Consider the following 15,547-nt stretch of genomic DNA (forward strand, 5'->3'; position numbering starts at 1 on the left):
CTGATTGACTATTACATTTGACAAATCTCAATTTCTTTTATGCCTCAGTTTAATCATATGTCCCTACAAGGTAAGTAGCTTCTATTCAAAGTCAGCAGGAGATTTCTGGCTAATTGATGTCTTATTAAGATGTCAGTATGAAAATAATTGTTTGGTAAATCAGAAGTGACTTGTCTGCAGCCCTCAATTACAGTATTGTTGTGCATATGGTTTCTCTTTGAGATTCTTCCCAGGAGGAAAATCAGTGGTAGCCATTGTTTAGCATTTATTTACTTGGCAGAGTGTTCAGAGGATGTTATGTGTTTGTCATTCATTAAATGCTCAATACTGTATTTCACCTAGTCATAATCCTTCACAATGCCTAGAATGTAGTTGCTTTGAAATAGTATCTGTTGAAAAGATTTATCAGTTTGCTTGAGGTGTTCTGTTTGGTGTGCAGTAGCACATAGGTACTACCAACTGTGTGTAACTGTAATGACCCGGCTATGACCAAGTTCACATGTTAGGAGATAAGTCTGTGACTGTTGAAGTCTGGCCAGTAAGTATTAGAAAACACAATCAATTTTAAGATACTTTCTATTGTCAGTGATGTTGAAACGTGGAGAAAAAGTGAATTAGGAAACGATCTCTCTTCAGTGTTGTCGTTTCATCAAAAAGGTCTAGGAAAAACAAAAATGCAAGTCATTCTTTAATCCCTGAGAGTTCCGGGTGTCCTAAAAAGTTATCCATAAAGTTGCCATACAGAGAGAAAATGGGAAATTGTAGCTAAATGCACCTTTATTTACAAAATATCATATTACAAAATTGTACAAAGGCATGTTCAACAATTAGAAATATTTTATAAACATTTTGTAAAATTTATAAGAAGTATTTTGTATATAAAGGTGTTTTGAACTATAATTTCCCCTTTTCCCTTGTATGGTACCTTTATGGGCAACCCCCTGTAGTTTATATGTTGATAAAGGGAACAGTATTTTTTTTTTTTTTTTTGTAGAGACAGAGTCTCACTTTATGGCCCTCTGTAGAGTGCTGTGGCCTCACAGCTCACAGCAACCTCCAACTCCTGGGCTTTAAGCGATTCTCTTGCCTCAGCCTCCCAAGTAGCTGGGACTACAGGCGCCCGCCACAACGCCCGGCTATTTTTTGGTTGCAGTTTGGCCGGGGCCGGGTTTGAACCCTCCACCCTCGGCATATGGGGCCGGCACCCTACCGACTGAGCCACAGGTGCCGCCCGGGGAACGGTATTTTTTATAATAAATGACTAAATTCTGTGATAGTCACAATTTTTTGACCTTTGAACTTAGTCACCCAACAAAAATTCTGGGTTTTTAGTTTTCTGAATTTTATCAGCAATAAAAAGTAAGGCCTGCATGTATGCCTTTGAAATTAAACAAGTCCTCTTAATTTACAATTTTGTATTCTATAAAACCATGCCACTTAAATCTTATACTCATGTTTATAAAGACTTTGTATTGTAACTATAGAAACTTATTGATAATTATTGTTAAGAAGAGCATGGAAAAAAATCCAGCATTTGGTAATAGTCTTACATCCTTTATTCTTTTAAGTAAAACAGAAAAAAAAGTACACTGAGTTGAAATAAAGCTTTAAAACCTCAAGTGATACCCTGGAAATGGTAAAAATTTGATGGCCTGAATCTAGCATTAACTTGAAGAACCTGGGGTGATCTCTTCATCTTCTGTGGTTAACCAGTACTCCAGTGATATAAAAAGATTACCAAATTCAGCAATAGCGCCCAAATCAAAACTTTGCTGGCTAAAAAACATAGGCACAGCTTATACTTGGCTGTTCAGTCTACACAAAAATCAGAGATACCCTCCTTATGCCCCAGGACTCCCTCTAGAGTTGGACAACTTGAAGGATCAGAATTAAGACTCTCCAATCTAATCTAGTCAATGTCCAAGATGGAAAAAAGTAGAAAAGTGTTAATAATATGCACAAAACTGAAGGATTTCAGGTGCTCTCTGTGTTGTCCAAACCAAATCTTCTGTGTCAAGAACTAAATTGTTCTTATTAAAGGAAGGCCTTTTAAATTTAGCACAAAAGAAATAATTGAAGCACCCATTGTCTACTTAGTTTAACTTGAATCTTCCATGCCTGTAAAAATTTTTGTGCCAATTTCTGTTGAGGTTGAGGAAAATCAACTTCTATTGTTTATACTTTGTGAAATTGTATTATTAATGTTGCTTCTATTGAACTTTGTCATGGATAGTTTTATGTTTTCCTCCCATTACTAATGTGCCAAACTGTACATAACATACTGGTGTTCTTTGCAGGCAGAATGGGGACCGAAGACCCCATTCTTGCCAGGGGAGGGCACCCCCAGAAAAAGGAAAAGTTATAAAGTAAGATGAAGGAGTGAGAACAAAGAAAAGTCAGCTTATTTACCTGTAAGCCAGCCATTGCTAAATTTATCTTAATGAGTTTCTAGTCTTTCCTGAAATTCTGGCCTGTTGTGGATACAGCTTACACAAATACCCTTGCTGAGTCTATGAACACTCTGAGGAAGATAATGGCCATAAAAGAGATTATGGCAGGACCTGGAAAAGATACATCTTTTAGGTCATTTCCTGCCCTTTAAACAGAGGAAGCAGATACCCATTGTGGTGATTTGCATTTGTCTAGGTCAGAGACCAAGGGAGCAAGCTCAAGCCCTGAAATAGGAAGAGGAGGGTGTACATTCCTTATGGCAGAGGAAAATCCTCTGTGGTGGTGAGAGGAAAATGCCTCTCTCCCACCAATTCCTCAGGGGAGATTAATGCCAGTGACATTTTATTCCACAGTGAACTAGCAGAGTTTAACACCTCCCTAGGAATCTGTGTGTGTGACTCCATACAGGAGGCATCCCACCACAAGGCTCAAGTTTAAGATTCCTTAAAACTGCTCAAATCCTTAAAGTTAATAATAATAACAATGGGAGCTGATATGCTCACTCAGAGAAACTGCTGGTGTTTTGTTCCCTCCCTCATCTTACCACCTGTGCAAAGAGATTTCAATAAAACCTGAGTGGTACAGAGACTCCAGGCCACTTGCTAGAGCCCACAAACTGGCAGTGGTCACCTTAGTTCCCACCTTTGAAAATTCTATTCTGTGTCTCCTGCCTCTTTCTTTATTGTTGTTCCTAACTTTGTATTTCTTCAGTCAATCATGCCAGTTCCACAGGTCTTAACAGACCCTACCCCCAAGGCAGGACTCCAACATTCTTTATGCTCCCATTTGTTGGTATACACAGACATTTTTGATTAGGTTTTTTATATGTCATGTAGGACCAGTTATACCAGTCTGGCTGGAGAATGACCCTATGTCCCTGAGATGTGAACCACAGCAAACTTGCCATGTCGTTTAGACTTGCCAATTTGTCTAATATATTTAGTAGACCACTATTTTGGGTCAGGTTAAAATAATGAAAGCTGCCAATTTTCTACCACATTTATATTGGGAAGGTGGGGAGGGTGGCTGCCTGTAAATTAGTCATATTGTTAACCTGGCAACTTGATAATTGACAAGATGTTATCCTAAGGGTATTACTGCCAATGTAAGTTAAGTGATTGAAACTAACAGTTAATGTTTTTTTCTGGGCTGGTTGGACAAATAGTCTATCTTTCTGAAGCCTCTGGTTTCAGGATGTCTTAGCCCTCCAATGTATAAATTTCAGCCATTCAAGCAGAGCGGTTCATTTCTGATTGCTGCAGACTGGTGTGATCCATCTGCTAGTGTCATTTCCCAGCTACCTGCGCTGGTACCATACCCCTTCAATTGTGCTTCAGTGCATTGCTGGAATAATCTAAACTATAATGTCTGTATTCTTTGGGTACTGTTTTATGATGTGTTACTCATCTGCTTGTTGAATCTACGGCCTCCTTAAAAGCTTTTAAAATCTTTGCTATGAACAACATGTTGTGACTAAATAATCTTCATATGTGAATTATTTTTTCAATATTTCTATTAATAGTACTACTGGTGAATAAAGGAAATATTGAAAAAATTTCTTTCAAAGCACATTCAGACAGTTCAGATAGTTCAAGTTAGTTTTAATTTACCACTGCCTTGTAGGAGAGTATTACATTGCCCACGACAGAATGAAAAGCATTTACATCTTGGGGCAAAAGTCTTTTAAAACACAACTCTATTAAAATCAAGTAAGTGTTCATTTCATTTACAGGTGGAGAAGTGTTGCATTGCTCAATGAAGTTTTACGTGATTGGTTTCCTTCTGTTATTTTTAGCCTTCAGCTTTTAAAAAGTAAATTATAAACACTAATATACTGTTCTACAGACAAGTTCAAACCTTTTGGGATAAAAGCTAGAAAACTCTTGACTATACAAGGAAATAATTATGATCTTAACAAGCCATGCAGGTGCAATTTTAAACGCACAGGCACACTGACAAGGTTATAACTTACAAAATTCTCTATATATCACTGGAGTAATTTTTAAATAAAATTTAATAAGAACATTACTCAGAATTGGTTAAAGTTGATAGAGCTTCTAATTAGTCAATATCCAGTCAAACAAAACCTATGGGTAGGAGGGAGAAAGTGGAGTTTTAGAGAAATTTGTTTTTCCTTGTTACAACTGCTGATGCTTAAAGCAAGTATTTGCCATACTTTCAGTAAAAGAAAAAGCAGTTTATGAAATTACCCACGTTTTCGGTATCTACAATCTATATATCTCTAGACTAAAAGTCATTTTAACCATGTTGGTTCTGCTGATCCACAAGCATGATGTGTTTTTCCATCTGTTTACATCCTCTGTGATTTCCTTCCTCAGTGTTTCATAGTTCTCCCTACAGAGGTTTTTCACCTCTTTAGTTAAATACTTTCCTAGGTATTTTAATTTCTTCGTTGCTCCATGAAAGGTATTGTGTATTTGATTTGTTTCTCAGCTTGCTGGTGTTTTCTAGTTACACGAGCGTATCATCAGCAAAGAGTGATAGTTTGATCTCTTCTTTCCCCATTTGAGCCCCCTTGATTTTCTTCTCTTGCCTGATTGCTCTGGCAAGGACTTCAAGTACTATGTTGAAGAAAGGGTTGGAAGTGGGTAGCCATGTCTGGTTCCAGTTCTAAGTGGGAACGCTTTCAGTTTTTCCCACTGATGTCATGTTGGCTGTAGATTTGCCCTTCTGGGAGGGGACACACAACATTGACTTAAAATATAGAGATGCAAGTTAACCAAAATGTGTGTGCCCTGTAATTTCCTGAAATAAAAAAATAAATTTAAAAAAAGATTTAACATATAGGATTAATTATGAAGATTAAATGAGATAATGTTTGTAAAGTTTAAAAAAAAGGTTTAATTTTCCATAACTTATAAAGGAAACAACAAAAAAACCTCTCTTAGTCATATTATTTCACCCGAATATATGCTTTTTATATATTTAATTTACAATGTTTTGAAGTTGTCTCTATTAGCCTTCATAATATATAAAACACTGCTGCCTGCTTCATATTCCCCCCTTACAGAAAAAGTAAGTAGGCATCTCCATTTTTAGAGAGACCTAATATTCCCTCCTTTTATCTAGAGCAGCAGTTCTCAACATGTGAGTTGTGACCCCTTTTTAACAATGAAAATACATTGTGGCCTTAGGAAGGTTGAGAACCACTGATCTAGATGACCTTTTCCATGTAGGTAAATAACCCAACCCTCACCAAATTGCTCAAGGCGAAAACCTAGAAATTCATCATGTCTTCTAGGGTACTTCCCTTTATTCCTTTTATCCAATTCTTCAAGAAATGTAGTCTACACATTAAAAAGACAACCCAAATTCACCTATTAGATTGTATGAGGTATCGAATGTCTGATTTCCTTAAGTATTAAATTTGGTTGTTGATATTTCTAATATTTCATTTCTTTTTTTTATCGTGAAGGTAAATCCTCTTTCTATCAAACACACATTTTGCCTTGTGATTACCTTTCAAATTTGTTTTTAGAGTAATTTTGTGAAACCATGGATAAGTCAAAATTTTTTGCTATTTTTGAATATGAGTTCTACCCTGGAACCAATGCCATGAAGGCAGCTCAAAATATTGATGAAGTGTTGAGAAAGATGTGGCTAATGAATGAGCAGTGTGTGAGGGTGTTTTGAGAAGTTCCATTTTGGTAGTTTTAATATTGAAAGTGAACCATGTGGGTGACCTGAGACCAACGTAGATAAGGATAAACTAAAAGTGGTAATGGAAGCAAATTCATCTCAATCTATGTGTGAATTAGCAGAAAAGTTTGGCATTACTATTCCAATAATATAGAACCATTTGAAACAAATATGCAAGGTAAAGAAGCTGGACAAATGGGTTCCACATCTATCCAGTGTCAGACATATCATCTTGATTTCTCAGAATTAAACGAGCGTCAGAAGGGAAATAATCTTGAAGCTTGTCTTTCTTTGCTGTCATGACATAAAGACAAACCATTTTTACAGTGTATTGTTACTTGTGATGAAAAATGTATTTTTGACAATTGCATGTGTTTGGCACATGTTTATCCAAATGGTTGGATAAAGATGCAGTGCAGAAACACAGTCCAAATATTCTTCAAAATAGATAATTCTGTCTGTTTGGTGGCATTATTCACTATAGCTTCATGAAACCTAGTCAATCAATTATAGCAGATGTCTGCTGCAATTGGATGGAATGACGAGAATGCTTGCAATCAAGCTGCCAAGATTGGTCAATAGATGCAGCCTAATTCTCTTGCAAGACAACACTCGACCACATGTCGCACAAACAGCGCTGCTTAAACTACAAAAGCTGACTTGAAAACTTTCATCCACCGAATATTCACCAGACCTTGTGCCAACTGACTACCACCTCTTCCAGGCTTTGGCCCACATCTTGCAAGGAAAATTATTCAGTTCTTAACAAGCTGTGGAAAATTCTTTTTGGGAATTCATCCGCATTCACTGTCCAGGCTGCTTTGCTGCTGATATAAACAAGCTACCCTTAAGAGGGCAAAACTGTGTCAAGAGTTTAGGCTCTTACTTTGATTACCAGTACTGCTTCTAATTTGAGATACAATAAACTAAACTTTGGATATGAAATAGGACGTTTCATATTTAATAAAATGTCAACTCTTAGCTACATTCTAAGCTAATGCGATAGGCTTTATATTTTTCAATCATATAACCCTTTATATTCAGTAATATCAAACTATTATCTGATACATGTATTTCTAATTATGCATGAAGGCAAAGTTGGAGAAAGACCGCAAAAGAAGTATATTTTAAAACAATGGCATTGGCTGGGCACCTGTATCTCAATGGTTAGAGCACTGGCCCTGTGAACCAGGGATGGCAGGTTTGCAGCCAGCCAGGGCCTGCAAAACCAAAAAAAAAAAAAAAAAAAAACCCAATGACAATGGCACTGCATTTTATTGAGTATTGAGAGGAAAAGCAATGTCAATACCATTTCAACCTTGCTTCAATTATTTGCTCTGTTTTTATACCCTATTTTGCTCCCCTAAAGATAGCCTTTTAGTGTGATGCTTCACTCTACTTCATAATATTCTATACTTTTATTTTTTTCTGTATGTTTTGCTTGGGGCTTTTTCTTTGGTTGGTTGGTTGATTGGTTTTGTTGTTGTTGTTGTTGTTTTGAGACAAGAGTCTCACTCTGTCAGCCTGCATAGATTGCTATGGTGTCATAGCTCACAGCAACCTAAAACTCTTGAGCTCAAGCAATCCTCTTGCCTCAGCTTCCCAACTAAGTGGGACTACAGGCACCTGCCACAACACCTGGCTAGTTTTTCTATTTTTAGTGGAGATGGGGTCTCACTCTTCCTCAGTTCTAGTCTAGAACTCCTGAGGGCAAGCAATCCACCTGCCTTGTCCTCCCAAAGTGCTAGCATTATAGGTATGAGCTACCATGCTCTGCTTTGTTTGTTTTTCCTTTTTCATATTTGTTATGTGCAATCAGATATCATCTGGAATTTTGCTTCCCGTTTAGGTGTAGAAAACATTAGTTTAAGCTCTATTCCAAGTGCCTTAAATGTCAAAAACTCTTCCCAAATATCTGTGAAATTTCTGGAGATCCTGTATCTTCACAGTTGTCTTTAGCTATAAGTATCCATTTCTGGTGAGTCAGTTTTGTTCAGGCATGTATGTGATTTTCTCACAAATTTTATGAGCTAAATGCCTATTTTTCACTCAATGAGCCTCAACTTATTTTCTTACACCTACCACATCACCTCACCCCCTCCAAAAGAAAGACGCCCTTCTGTATATAATTTCCATGTGTATCACATTTCTCTGAATATTTGGGGCTATAGAGGAAAGGACAGAAGGAAAGAGAAGAATGTAAAAGCAATGAGAATACAATACTGAATAATAGTTGTTCTTAGAAATTCTTGGACATTCTGATCACCAAGTGTTTCTTCACTCACTATTTTGTTGTAATCCAGAATTATCTCTGACAAGCCTTTTCCTCTTTCCCTGACCAACACCTCTCCTCGCACTATAAAGGCACCAACCATCTAGATTATCTCTGGGAGCTTTCGTGCTTCTCATTCTAATCGGTTGCACAGGTCTCTTCTCTCAAGACCCTATTTCAAACAGTGAGCTGATCTTTGCATATCCAGACACACCAGGGTCTGGACAGAATCAAAGGGTCTTTCATTACCAAGATCCACTTTCATTGGAAGGTTTTAGTGCCCTGTTATACGGCTCCTTCCTTTAACTTTGAAAGTTGGATAGAAGAGAGACAAGCACAACCAAAAACTACTTGTAATCAGTGACAGGCGTTTGTCACATATCAATCATTGCGATCCTTTTCTCTTCAGTGTCCTCTTCTGCTTACTGTTGAATGATGATTCCTATGGTAATGGCTGGACCTCGAGCTGAACTTAACACTATGAATAATACCATATGAAAATAATTTTTGTCATCAGAAACTATCAAAGCTTACTCCTATCTGAGTTTGAGACGTGTTGTTGCCTGCTCCTGTGATGTAAGAATATGCTATAAACTTTGTAGTCTTGTCTCTGTCTTTGCTGAAATATACCAGTGGCTCCAAGAAGGTCATAATTTCTAAAATGGGTTCTGCTGAATACACTAAATGATTCCCGAGTTGACTTATTTTCAAACAAGCATACATATTTTTTGAGTTTTCCAAAGCACTGTAATTTCATAATAATGGCTATTGCAATGCAGCAATTTCTTTGTAGCTTTACATTCTTATAAAGAAAGATATCACTTCAGCAATTCTCTCTTCTTTGTCTTGTATCATTAGTTTCCCTCCTTTAGTGGGTAATTCTCAGCAGCAGACAAATACTCTGTTATTTTCCTATTTCAAAAAACTCTTGACGCCACTTCCTTCAACTATTGCTTTATTTCTTTGATTTTTTTTTTTTTAAAAGGCAGAGTCTCAATTTATCACCCTTGGTAGAGTGCTGTGGCATCTCAGCTCACAGCAACCTCCAACTCCTAAGCTTAGGCGATTCTCTTGCCTCAGCCTCCTGAGCAGCTGGGACTACAGGTGCCCGCCACAATGCCCGGCTATTTTGTTGTTGTTGTTGTTGTTGCAGTTTGGCTGGGGCTGGGTTTGAACCCACCACCCTCAGTATATGGGGGTGGCGCCCTACTCACTGAGCCACAGGCGCCGCCCTATTTCTTTGCTTTTTATACACTAAAGTTCTTATAATATATTGTCTGTTCTTCTCTCCAGTTGCTATCCTATCATTCATTCTCCAACCCAATTCAGGCTTTAAGCCCGCCTCTCCCACACCTCACTCGACTTGTTCTTCTAAAGATTCATCTTGCTGAAATCTAGTTGTCATTCTCATTTTCATCTTTAGCCTCTTTCTGATTAATCATTTGCCTCCACAAATCACTACTTTGACAAGCATTTTTTCCTTGGCTTTAAGGAGCCCCACATTACTGGTTCTTTTCCTAACTCTTTAGTTATTCTTTTTATGTTTTCTTAAATGATTCCTCCTCATCATCCTTACCTCTTACCATTAGAAGGTCACAGGCCTTTATGTTTAGAATTCTCTATTCACGTTCACTCCTTTGGGATATCAACCATTATTATAGCATCTATGTGTTATCAGATCTCAACTATGTATTTCTAATTATCAAAGGATAACTCTAAAAAATGTTAAAAATATAACTGTCCTATAAATTATGAACATGTGTCTAAATGTTAATTAATTAATGAAGAAACTAACAGAATAATGAAATTGGTTATATGTTGTTCCAGATCTTACAGGGATGAAAATTTACATACATTATAAAGAACTTTGTTCAATAATAGAGTAATACCAAAATGTTTAAGCAAAGAGACTTAAAGACCATTTACCAAGAGTTTTTCCAAGAAGTTCTTGTTTTAGTAAGAGGTAGGCTATGGGTGGGATTTCCTGGAATGTGGACTCTTAGATGCATTTTAGAATGAAAATTATTTCTTAATGTGTACCTTTGAGATTAATATTTGTACAAGAACAGGGACAGAGCAAGATTGAGCAGAAGAGAGTTCAAGATGCAAGGCCAGTGACAGCTTTAACTGTGGTCCCAAGAGGACCTCTGTTATTAGAATGTCACTTCATTGTTATCCTGGGTCGGACATCAGTGGACAGGATTTATACAGTCCATCAGTCATCTTTTCTCAGGTGTAAAATTGATATGGAAAGCTGGGAAAGTAGTACCATGGGTAAGATAGTTCTCTGTGATTAAACAAATCTGTGAAAGGGGCTGACAGCTAAAGGCTATCTAGTGACAGCACACCCAGTAGCTAAAGTAGCAAGCTTTTCATTGAAGAAGGATCTGAATACATCACACTGTCTACCATAGTAATCTATAAAGTCCAACCCAATGTCAAGATTCACTTTTTATAGGAAACTATTTTATTAAAACATTGTTCTAATTTAGTTTGAATGTGGCTTCCAAAATGATAATTTCTCCAAACTAATCATGCAATATTACATGTATTTTAAGTAGACTCAATTTATTGAGAAAAAAACTATAGTAAGTGTGTCAATCATTGATTTACAGAAGCAGATTTTTTTATAATACTATCACAAATCTGAAAGATAATCCCTAGTGCCAGAATTTACTTTCGACTAGCTGAGCAAGCTAAAATATTCATAAATTCACATGAAACCAGATGGCTTCCCACAGAATATGAATTTGGATGATTCCTGTACATTATTTATTCCACGAAGTGCATAAATATACCGTCATCATAGCAAAGACTCCTAATAAGTTTGTTTTATAGAGTCAAGTAATAAAAAGTGTCCAATGCTAGTCTTATTTTGCATATAGCTTTGATTCCTGATTCCGTGGGTATTTGAGAATTACTAACAGCAAAATCAATTTAGTTATTTTCTGTTAGTCTCTGAAATATCAGGAATATGAAAGAAAATTCACCAAGAAGGGCTAGTGTTTGGAGAAGAAGAGAGTTTAAATTTGAAACAGGATTTTTTTAATAATTTGCTTGCATCTCTAAAAATTCAAAGGTATAACTCAAAGTGTTAATTATTTTTATATTAAGTTGATCAGTATATTTTAAAGCTACATACTATTTTCCTTTCAGGTTGAAATCACAGATGTGAATTTGAAATAAAAGCATAACTTTATAATTGAATGTTTTTTCTCCAATGTATTTTGGGAGAAAAGAAATGATAATTTTTTTCTTATTTTTTTGATTCACAGAGTTTTCCTTTATATTTTCTGTTTCATTTTAGTTTCCTATTTTCTGAACATATACTTATTATTTGCATCTTTCTTTTTCCTTTTCCTTTCTTCATATGTGCTAAGTAAACACTGTTTTGTAAATCCTATCTGATAATTCCACTACCTGAAGCCAGTGTAGGTCTGTTTCTGATGCTTATTTTTCAGCTCATGTTGCTACACTTTCTAGTATAGCTGACTAATTGTTCATTGATCATTGTCTGTGGCAAAGTATCTGTAAAAGTTGTCCACAGTCTACAATGAATGAACTTTCCTAAGAGGTTTGGCATTTACTTCTATCATGAGACCAAAGAGACATCACTGCCTAAGATTAACCTCAGACTAAGTTCAAAACTGAAATTCTCTGGACCACGAACTTCTGTAAATGAGGGGAATATCCTTAGTAAGCATATTTTAGGTCATACTTATGCAAGGATCTAATTTTACTTTATTTTGTTTTAGTATTTTATTTTAATTTAATTTAATTTATTTTTCCTTTTGTTCTGCTCATCACCAAGGCAAGTTGCTTCACAATTCATTTGGTTTGGAATAAAGGATGATAGGTTTACTTCTAACTGATGCTTAGCAAAGGCATATTTTTTAAAGTGCGGGGGGGTTCAGCTTAATGTGTCAAAGATCCATCCCCTGTAAGAATTCCCAACCTGAAGAGGGGCCCTGGCCCACTCTCTGATTCCTTAGAACCTAAGTCCAAATGTGTGTATTTGTCAGATGCCTCCAAGAAAACATTTATTCCATATACCACTTATATTTGGGGGCTCAAGCATTTTTTCTGAATTGTCTTATGTATAGAAATAAGTTGTTTTTAATTCTTCAATGTCTTTGTGATCATGATTTTTATATTTAGCATTTAAAAATAAGTCTACTATTCTTGTTCATGTGAAACATCAACTGTAATTTTGTATTGTTTTGTTGACTTACTATTCAACATTTTCCCTAGTGATGGTGCATTTTTATTAGTAGAGGGGATGGCATATTGTGAAGAGGGTAGTACTACTAGACGATATATTTTTACAATGATTATTATAGAATGTAATGACCATGGAAATTCTTAACATTGGAAGGGAATAAAGAAAAAGGGCAGAGAAGGTAAACATCTTGATCCTCAACCCTTGTCGTCCATATCACATAAACCACATCACAGAGTGGACCACTCAGCCTCTAGCCTGACGCCTGCTCTAGAGATAATAAACAACTTTAAATCTGTCACTGGGGAAGTCAGAGTAACCATAAGTAGACAAAGGTATGGTAGATGTATATTTTTAAAATTAGGAAGTGAATCTAATTCCCTCAAAATAAAGTCGTCATTTAGGATGGGTAAATCAGATAGGCCACTGTTATACCCTCTCTGAGTTAAATTATGAGATATATGTTGAGTGTTAATTATGTGCCAGGGTCTCTGATGGGCACTAGGGATATTTTATTCTTTGTTCTCAGGGTTCTTCCAGTTTACTTTGATGATAAGATAGACATTGTTAATGATTTGTGACTAGAGCTGCAGCAGGGGAAGTGTGGTGTGTCCTTGGAGCAGTCAGCAGAAGGGACTATAAAAAGCTCCAGGCTCAGGCAAGGCCTCCAGGGAAAGGGCCATTTACACAGAGATTGAAGGAAGAGTTGATAAGGGCCTGTATTTTCAGAAGGTGGGATGCCTGTAATCCCAGCACTCCGGGAGGCTGAGGTGGGTGAATAGCTTGAGCTCATGAGTTTGAGACCAGCCTGAGCAAAAGCGAGACCCTGTCTCTATTAAAAATAGAAAAACTGAGGCAAAAGGATCACTTGAACCTTTTTGTACCCAGGGTGACAGATTGAGACTAGGTCTCAAAAGATGGGTAGGCCAGAGTGCCTGGTGCACAAGAGGGGCTAACACAGCCCAGTCTCAAGTGCCGTGTTTGAAGTAAGAGCGGCTTGGAGAAAGGTCTAAAGTTCAGATGAATTTGCAGCCTTTTTATAAATGTGGAGGTACCTTCTTAGAAATTAAAACTGATCAAATTCGGATCAATAATAATTTTCAAAGAAGAGGAGAGGAAGTGGTGTGTGTGTGTGTGTGTGTGTGTGTGTGTGTGTGTGTGTGAGAGAGAGAGAGAGAGAGAGAGAGATGGGAGGAAACAGTCCAGTATTTGGTTACCAAGTGACAAGTTGACTCAAGATTTTGCTGAACAGTTAGGAGTAAGGAAACAATCAAAAGAGTCAGTGTCTCCTCACAGACGGTTTCCTAGTAAAACGCTGTAGGAGAACGGCGATTCATATAACAGCTTTGCCTAACCATAACAGTGCGCATTAAACTGTAGAACTGAAGCAAGAAAGAACTGTGAAGGAGAAACTTCACAAATGAATTAAAATAGTACAAATATTGCACAGAAGCTTATCTACTCTGAACCTGAAAAAAAACAATGACTAGATTTCAAAACTTTAGTGTTTTATTCTACATTTTATATTCTCTTTAGAACACATATCTCTGGGAAGTGGTTTTATTTTGACATGAGTAGTTACCTTCTGTTTTTCCAAGGGTTTATCATCATCTGTGCTGAACTAAAAATTCAGTATGAAGTTGGCTTTTTTACTGATAGGATATAGAAATGGCACTACTATGATATTCCAATATCAGTCTGATTTAAAGAGCCACATGAATGTGTTTATGGAGTTAGCTACACTGCTTAAACCTTTTCTTTCATGGCTCTTAGTAGAAAAATAACATCAGCAATAAGCAAAGCTCATACAAATGTATATTTTATTGCCCATAATCAGACATTAGCTAAAAGAGTAAGACATTGTTCAAAGTTTTTTAGTGAATGCAAACAAATTACAATTTCTAGTTAAGTATAAGGCTTAACAAAGCGCCAAGTACAAAAATCTAACAGCATTTGATCTATTTTTTCAGTACCATCATTAACTCATCTGTGGTCTGCATTAAATCAAAAGCCAGGATATATGGACACCAAAAGCCACTAGGCCATGTGAGTCTGAAATGGTTTCATAAAATTTGTGACACAGCCTTAGGAATAATTCTTCCAAATGGTTACAGATATGATGCTTATTCACTTGTGATCTCTAAGAAAATGTAATGGAATAATTAAGGGAACATTTAGAAAATAAGTACCATTACTCTCTTGAGCTGGGACAAATATATTTCATAATCTATAAATATTCCTTCATTTCTTTAGACAAGTTTTCTGTCTTTCGTCTTTCTTTCATAATGAAGTGTCCAGCATTGAACATTACATTTCAAATCTTGATAGATTTGCACTTAATAAAAATGTTGTTATTTTTATAAAATGGTGCCCCTGTTTAAACCACTCACTCTCCTCACTGCACTGTGAGTTCATGTGTAATGTGCGTATTTCTCTCACTTGGGGAACACTGGCTTATGCTCCTTCCCAGGTGGGAGTTTTAGCTTTTTTTTTTTTTTTTCGTTTGAGACTCTTTTTTTTTTTTTCCCATTTGAGACTCTTTTTATCTTTCCTGTCCATAGTTTCTGCCATTGCTGCCACCACTTTATGTAACTTACCTGTCATTTGGTATTTATGACTTTGCCTAACTTAGCCTCATCAATTTTTAGTGCAAAAAAAAAAATCCAAAATGAAGACTTGGTGCCCATAACTCAGTGGTTAGGGCTCTGGCCACATGCACAGGGGCCAGTATGTTCAATCCAGTCAGGGCCTGCTACACAATGACAACAACCAAAAAATAGCTTGGCGTTGTGGGGGGCACTTGTAGTCCCAGCTACTTGGGAGACTGAGGCAAGAGAATCACTTAAGCCCAAGAGTTTGAGGTTGCTGTAAGCTGTGACACCAGGACATTCTACCAAGGGCAACATAGTGAGACTGTGTCTCAAAAAAATAATAATAATAATAAA

This window comes from Nycticebus coucang, chromosome 5 (genome assembly GCF_027406575.1).
Source record: "Nycticebus coucang isolate mNycCou1 chromosome 5, mNycCou1.pri, whole genome shotgun sequence".
Classification (NCBI taxonomy): Eukaryota; Metazoa; Chordata; class Mammalia; order Primates; family Lorisidae; genus Nycticebus; species Nycticebus coucang.